We start from the raw sequence: 8,287 nt of genomic DNA on the forward strand, positions 1-8,287 counted from the left end.
GAGCATGTATGAAGACCCTTGACCTCTCAAAACACTGGAAGAAGCATCAACCTGAAAAAATAAATCAACCTGCACATGTGCATTAATGCGTTGCTAGGGAAGCTTTTTTTTTCATTCACTTCCGTTTTCTTTGGGCGATCAGGAGATCGCCGAGAAATGACATTGCCCATTTGACATCGCTGGGCTAAGGCCGAGTGGAAAATCGCAAAAAAAAAGGGCCTTGAGCCGGCGATCAGCACAGGCGATAGGTTCCGCATCGCTGGAACAAGGCCCATTTTTTTTCGGCCTTAGCCTGAAAGTGGAAAGTCTAGCCCAAAAACTTTGGGGCTGATATTGTACCACACCCCCACAATGGGCGGGAGAGGGTCGGGTCTAAAAATTAAAAATCGCGAAATGCACAACTTTGTCCTCAGCTCATTCACATGTTCAGCAGGATTCTCAGGACAGAGATCACAAGTGGAAATCTTGGTCAAGTTATCCCCTCACTAACCCAGGGATGCCAACGCCAATTATAATTACTCAATGCCTGACCCAGTTGAGATCAGCTGTTAAACACAGATATCAGGAAATATTTACATATTCAAAGAAGTATTAAACATTTTGAATGATCTACCAAGAAATTTAATATAGACAACAGTAATGGGTTATTCAGAATACAATTGAATGCTATGAATGAAGAGGATGAGTTTTAATGAACCAAGTGGCCTTTTCTCATTCCTGACTTTTCTTAGAATCAGAGAAAGGTACAGCAGAGAAGGAGGCCATGTTGCCCATTGTGCCTCTGCTGGCTTTTTGAAAGAGCTGTCCAGTAAGTCTCTGTTCTTTCCCCACAACCCTGCACATTTTTCCTTTTCAAGTATTTATCCAATTCCCTTTTGAAAGTTACAATTGAATCTGCTTCCACCACCCTTTCAGGCAGTGCATTCCAGATCATAACAATTCGCTGCGTATAAAAATGTCCTCTCATCTCACCTCTGGTTCTTTTACCAATTAGCCTAAATATATGTCCTCTGGTTACCGACCCTGCCAGTGGAAACAGTTTCTCCCTATGTATTTTAACAAAACCCCTCATAACACTTCCATTAAATCACCCCTTAACCTTCTCTAAGGAGAACTGTAAAGTCCTGACCCTGCAGTACAGACTTACACGAGGCACATGCTGAAGTCAAGGTCACTCTGGACCTGCACCTTTATTTCACAGCTCTCGAGTGCCACACTTGCCTGAGACCTGCCTTTAGAAACCTGTGTGGAACAGGTATGCAGTATCTCCTGCAAGTGCACCCCTGGTGTTAAGGTATGCTTGTGGTTACAGGTCATATCTAGTTACAGTCATGTATAGCATATTAAGATACTGTTATATACAGTAGTGTGAGATACATGATATCACCCTCCCCCAAGGTCTTATTGTCTTTATAGATTCAGTCTCTCATTTGGTCTACGCTCTGGCATGGAGCGTCTTAGTTGTGCTTCAGTTGTTTGCCTTGGTGCCTGTCTTTCTTTCGGTGTGATTGCTGGTATCTCGTCTGGGCTGTTTGTTGAGACTGCCCTTTCCTCAGGTTGTTCCCTCTGTCTGTCCACCAGGTGTGGTGTGAGTTCCACATTGTAGTCTGCCTCTGGTTCTGCAATGTTGTTCGTGAATCTACTTTTTACTTGGTCTACATGCCTCCGGCAGGTTTGGCCATTGTCCATTTGTACAACCAGTAGCCTGTTTCCTTCCTTGGCTGTTACTGTCCCTGCTAGCCATTTGGGACCCCTGCCAAAGTTTAGCACAAAAACTTTGTCCCCTATCTCATTCCACTTCCCCCTCGAATTTCGGTCATGGTACTCAGTTAGCTTCCGGCGCTTTGCCTCAACAATTTCATGCATGTCTGGGAGGATTAACGAGAGCCTAGTCTTTAAGGTCCGTTTCATCAATAGTTGCGCGGGGGGAACCCCAGTCAACTAATGCGGACGAGATCTGTATGCCAGCAGCAGTCGCGACAGGCAGCTCTGCAGCGTGGGACCATGGATTTTTAGCATGCCTTGTTTAACGATTTGCACTGCTCGCTCCGCCTGGCCATTGGAGGCCGGCTTGAACGGTGCCTTCTTAATGTGATTTATGCCGTCGTCAACGATAAAATCTTGAAATTCTGTGCTGGTGAAGCACGGACCATTATCACTGACCAATATGTCAGGAATTCCGTGCATTGCAAACATGGTTCTAAGGCTCTCCACAGTGGTGGAGGTGGTGCTCGAGTTTAAAATAGTGCACTCGATACACTTTGAAAATGCATCGACAACTACGAGGAACATTTTGCCCATGAATGGGCCCACATAGTGTACATGCATCCGCGACCACGGTTTGGTGGGGCTTAGGGGGGGCATCCCTGGGGGCATTACTGAGTTGGACACAAATGGTTCACCGCCGGACGCAGAGCTCCAAGTCCGCGTCAATGCCAGGCCACCGAAAAGGTATTGGTGCATCTTTTTGACACCATACACGCACGCGAGCGCCTCCTTCTCAACCATACTGTACCTGCTCTCCGCCAGCGAAAGTGACCTGGAGGCATAAGCAATGGGTTGTAATTTACCCGCATCATTGACATGCTGTAAAACGCACCCGACCCCGTATGCTGACGCATCACATGTAAGAACTAGCTTTTTACCTGGGTCAAAAAAGGCTAAAACACTGTTGGACCATAGAAGGTTGCGTGCCTTATTGAAGACGCGTTCTTGTGCATCCCCCCAAAACCAATCACACCCCTTCCTGAGTAGCACGTGGAGAGGCTCCAGCAGCGTGCTCAAGTCTGCATAAAGCTCCCAAAGTAATTGAGTAGCCCGAGAAAGGCGCGGAGTTCCAAGACATTCCGGGGCCTGGGTGCCAGATGAATTGCTTCGGTTTTGGATTCTGTTGGGCGGATTCCATCAACGGCAATCCTTCTGTCCAAAAATTCAACCTTGGGCGCGAGAAACAGGCACTTGGATTTCTTAACTCTTAGGCCTACCCGATCCAATCGACTTAGTACTTCCTCCAAATTACGGAGATGAGAGTTGGTGTCCCTGCCCGTGATGAGTATGTCATCTTGAAACACAACCATCCCTGGGATGGACTTGAGCAGACTCTCCATGTTGCTCTGGAATATAGCCTGATGCCGAATGGGCATCGATTGTACATAAAGAGGCCTCGATGTGTGCTGATGGTGGTGAGTAGCTTGGACTCTTCGGTCAGTTCTTGCGTCATATACGCAGATGTGAGATATAGTTTCGAGAAAAGTTTTCCTCCAGCCAATGTGGCAAATAGGTCCTCCGCTCTGGGCAGTGAGTATTGGTCCTGTAGCATTTCAGTCTGAGTCCCACTTTGTCCAGACAATGTCGAACCTCTTCCAGGTTGTTCAGATGTTCCTCGGAGTCACGACCTGTGATCAGGATGTCATCTTGGAACATGACGGTTCTGGGAACGGACTTCAGTAGACTCTCCATGTTCCTCTGAAATATTGCTGCTGCTGAGTGAATTACAAAAGGGCACCTGTGATAAATAAACAGCCCTTTATGCATGTTAATGCACGTAAGTCTCTTCGACGTCTTGACCAGCTCCTGTGTCATGTAGACCGACGTCAAGTCCAGTTTGGTGAATGACCTCCCCCGGCTAGCGTTGCAAACAAGTCATCAGCCTTCGGTAATGGGTACTGATCCTGTTTCGAAATCCTGTTGATTGTAGCCTTGTAGCCGCCACAGATTCTGACTGTGCCATCACTTTTCAGCACAGGAACAATGGGGCTGGCCCATTCATTAAATTCAACCGGTGATATGATCCCTTCATGCTGCAGTCTGTCCAGTTCGATTTCGACCTTCTCCCTCATCATATACGGAACTGCCCGAGCTTTATGATGGATGGATGTTGCATCCGAGTCCACGTGGATCTGCACCTTGGCTCCCGTGAAGTTGCCGATGCCTGGTTCGAACAGCGAAGGGAACTTACTCAGTACTTGGGCACATGTATCTTTCTCCAACGACAACGCCTTGATGTTGTTCCAATCGCATCTGATTTTTTCAAGCCAGTTCCTGCCGAACAGCATTGGGCCATTGCCTGGGACAATCCATAGCAGTAACTCGTGAACCGCACCGTCATACGACATTTTAATTGTGGCACTGCCAATCACTGTTACGAGTTCTTTAATGTACGTGCGCAACTTGGCATTGACTGGACTCAGCCTGGGCCTCACAGCCTTAGTATCCCACAGCTTGTCGAATGCCCTCTGGCTCATTATCGATTGACTCGCCCCTGTGTCCAGTTCCATCGATACCGGCACCCCATTAAATTTCACGTTGATCATTATTGGTTTACTCTTGGTTTGGAACGAGTACAGTCCATACACTTCCTCCTCTGGTATCTCGGATTGCGTATCCGGATCCGCGCTAGTCTGAGATTCACCCTCCACGTGGTGTGTCGCAGCACGCTTGCTCATCTGCGGACACTTGCGCTGGAGATGTTCCACTCTCAGACAGCCTTTGCAACTATATTGCTTAAATCGGCACTACTGGTGCCGGTGATTTCCCCCACAACGCCAACATGAAGAAATCGGATGCATTCCCGCTGGCGGACTTTGGACAGCCACAGGTTTCACGTACACAGTCGGGTAGGCCCTGCCAAACGCAGAATCAATCATATTTACAGTACTTGCTGAGTTTTGATTTTTCACTGATATCTGCTTTAGACTTCTATCCGTTGTCCTGCATGACTGAGCAATCGTGATGGCCCTGTTCAAGTCCAACGTTTCCACCGCCAGTAGTTTTACGCAGGATCGCCTCATGGTTGATGCCGATTACAAAGAAGTCCCGCAGCATGTCTGCCAACACAGCCCTGAACTTACACGGTCCCGCTAGATGTCTCAGGTAGTCAATGAATTCCGCCGCATTCTGGCCCTCTGAGCGAACATGCGTTTAAAATCTGTATCTCGAGATGATTATGCCTTCGTCTGGCTTAAGGTGGTCTTGTACCAGTGTACACAATTCTTCATATGTCTTCTCTGCTGGACTCACAGGCAGGAATAGATTCTTTATCAGACCATAAATTTTTGGACCGCAAACCGTGAGGAACACTGCCCGGCGCCGATCTGTGTCGCCGACCTCCTCCATTTTGTTGGCCACGAAGAACTGGCTCAAATGGCTCACAAAGTCTGCCCAATCTTCTCCTACCACAAATCGCTCCAACAATCCCATTGTGCTCATTTTTGTATGCAAAGGTTCTTGTTGCCTCGTCGCCAAATGTTGTGTATGCAATAACTGTTAAACTGAGTATGTTTAACGCCAAGAGGTATGACCTTGGCTCTGCTTTATTAAGGCCCAAAGTGACTAATATATAAAATGGCTGGCCTTTTATACTGGGGCTGCACACACGTGCGTTCAGCCCAATGGCCTCCAACAGTGACACCATCTAGTGGCTAGTGATCCTTAAAGTACATACATGACAGCGACCATGGAGGGTTTTGAAAACAGAATGAGAATTTTAAAATCGAGGCGTTGTCAGACCGTGAGATAATGTCGGTCAGCGAGCACAGGGGTGATGGGTGAATGGGACTTGGTGCGAATTAGGATACAGGCAGCTGAGTTTTGGATGACCACAAGTTTATGGAGGGTGAAAAATGATAATCAGTGATTTATAAAGGTTTAAAAAGAAAAAGAAAGACTTACATTTATATTGCACCTTTCACGACCACCAGACGTTCCAAAGCACTTTACAACCAATGAAGTACTTTTGAAATGTAGTCACTGTTGTAATGTAGGAAACACAGCAGACAATTTGTGCACAGCAAGCTTCCACCAACAGCAATGTAATAATGACCAGATGTTGATTGAGGAATAAATATTGGCCAGGACACCGGGGATATTTCAAAATATTGCCTTGGGATCTTTTATGTCCACCTGAGAGAGCAGACAGGGCCTCAGTTTAACCTCTCATCTGAAAGATGGCACCTCCGAAAGTGCAGTACTCCCATAGCATTGCATTAGAGTGCCAGCCTAGATTCTTGTGCTCAAGTCCCTGGACTGGGACTTGAACTCACAACCATCAGACCCAGAGGCAAGAGTGTTGCCACAGAGCCACAGCTGACACTGTTTTGCATAACGTCCTCGCTTTTATACTCTATGCCTTTATTTATAAAGCCAAATCAGTATCAATCTTGTGTTCTTTGTTTAATGCCCCATTTCAGAACAGAATATTATTCACTGAACTGAAAAGCTTTGTAAGAGATTCCGAAGGAGACCGAACCAATATGGTGTGTAGTGGGTTTATAACACACAGCAGTCACAGAGTTAACACGCTGACTCACTAGCAAAGTACAATCTATTCTGCCTCTCCTTGTGATACATTTTGTACTGTTTTATATTTCTTGTCTTAACTTGTTTGTATTCTTTTTAGTCTACCTGCTAGATCTAATCAACTCAGCTGCTTGTATCACAGCCTGTTCGTGTAGCTATTGTCAAGATCTAATCAAGGACTTCTTGGCCTGCTGGAAAAGCATGCTGGGATATGTCGCTGTTCTAGGCTATATCTTACACTTTCTCCCAACAAACCAGCCTGTAGCGCTATCCATTTCTTTCGAGTATTTCTCTGAAACAGTAAACTATATCTGTTTATTCTTGCTAATTTAGTTTGCTTTATTTCTTGCAGAAATACTTCATTGTTTTTGTCAATAGCGTTAATTGGAAGAAAACATGTAGTAATTATTTGGATCCATACCTGTAAAAAGATTTCAAAATTATCAAGATAACTAACAGAAAATATAAAAGTTATTAAAAACCGTAGTATGGGGACCAGAGTCCTGAAATCTAAAGAAAATTAGGATATGGAAAAGTAATACAGTAATTAAACTGAAACTGTGAATGGGCAAGTATATGAGAGAGTATGAATAGAAAGATGTGCTGAAAGGCTGAGATGTGGTAGATGGAATTGGAGGGGACTCGTGTGGAGTATAAACATTAGCACAGAATAATTGGGGCAAATTTCCTGTTTCTTTCCTATTGCAACAATGTATTGTGCCATGAATGGTATCATTCCATCCCCCCACCCCCAGTCCCCTACACATGGTACATGTCATGTATCTCACACTACTGTATATAACTGTATCTTACCATGCTATACATGACTGTAACTAGATATGACCTATAACCACAAGCATACTTTACCACCAGGGGTGCACTTGCAGGAGACACTGCATACCTGTTCCACACAGGTATATAAAGGCAGGTCTCAGACAAGTGTGGCACTAGAGAGCTGTGAAATAAAGGTGCCTTGTGTAAATCTGTACTGCAGGGTCAGGACTTTACAGTGGCGACAAGTTACGGGATCACAGAATCCACAGAATGGCTACCAACGGCTCAGATGAGAAATACAATGCTGGAGACAATTGGGAGGACTTTATAGAAAGGCTCCCGCAAAGCTTTGTAACCAAAGACTGGTTGGGCGACGATAAGGCAGACAAGAGAAGAGCCCATCTCTTGACTAGCTGTGGCTCGAAAACATGCGCCTTAATGAAGGACCTGCTGGCACCCGAGAAACCAGCAAGCAAGTCATTTGAAGAATTGAGCACACTGGTGGGAGACCACCTGAAGCCAGCAAACAGCCTACACATGGCCAGACACAGGTTCTACAACTACAGACGCTGTGTGGGCCAGAGCATACCCGACTTTGTGGCGGAACTTCGGAGGCTGGCTAGTTTATGTGAGTTCTCCGATGAACTAAGGAGAGAAGTACTGAGAGACTTTTTTATTGAAGGAATAGGCCACGCAGGCATATTCCAAAAGCTTACAGAGACCAACAACTTGACCCTAGAGGCAGCAGCACTGGTTGCACAGACATTCTTGGCAGGAGAAGAAGAAACGAGGATGATCTATACTGCGGGTACGACAACTAACGAAACATCGGAACAAGGGGTTCACAGCGTGAAACGAGCCGCTACCCCCAACACAGACAAAGGCAGGAGAGCAGGCCTTCAACAGCAGGCAGTGGTGCCTGAAGCCATCAAGGGCCACAGGAATGGCCGTTCACACCTCATCAACCCACAATGCGAGCAATCAACTACAGACTGAGAAGCTTAAGAGAGATCAGCCAGGCGCAGCTCATCCTTCGGAAACAATGGAAGCGGTCTGTGCTGGAGATGTGGGGGAAGGCACTCCACAAGGGGGTGTCGATTTCAGCATGCTGTTTGCAGAAACTGCAACTATACAGGGCATCTGGCTCGCATGTGCAGAAAAACAGCAGCTCGGCTGGTATACGAATCGGAAGGGTCGGAAAGTGGACCAGAAGACG

This window comes from Pristiophorus japonicus, chromosome 13 (assembly GCF_044704955.1).
Source record: "Pristiophorus japonicus isolate sPriJap1 chromosome 13, sPriJap1.hap1, whole genome shotgun sequence".
NCBI lineage: Eukaryota > Metazoa > Chordata > Chondrichthyes > Pristiophoridae > Pristiophorus > Pristiophorus japonicus.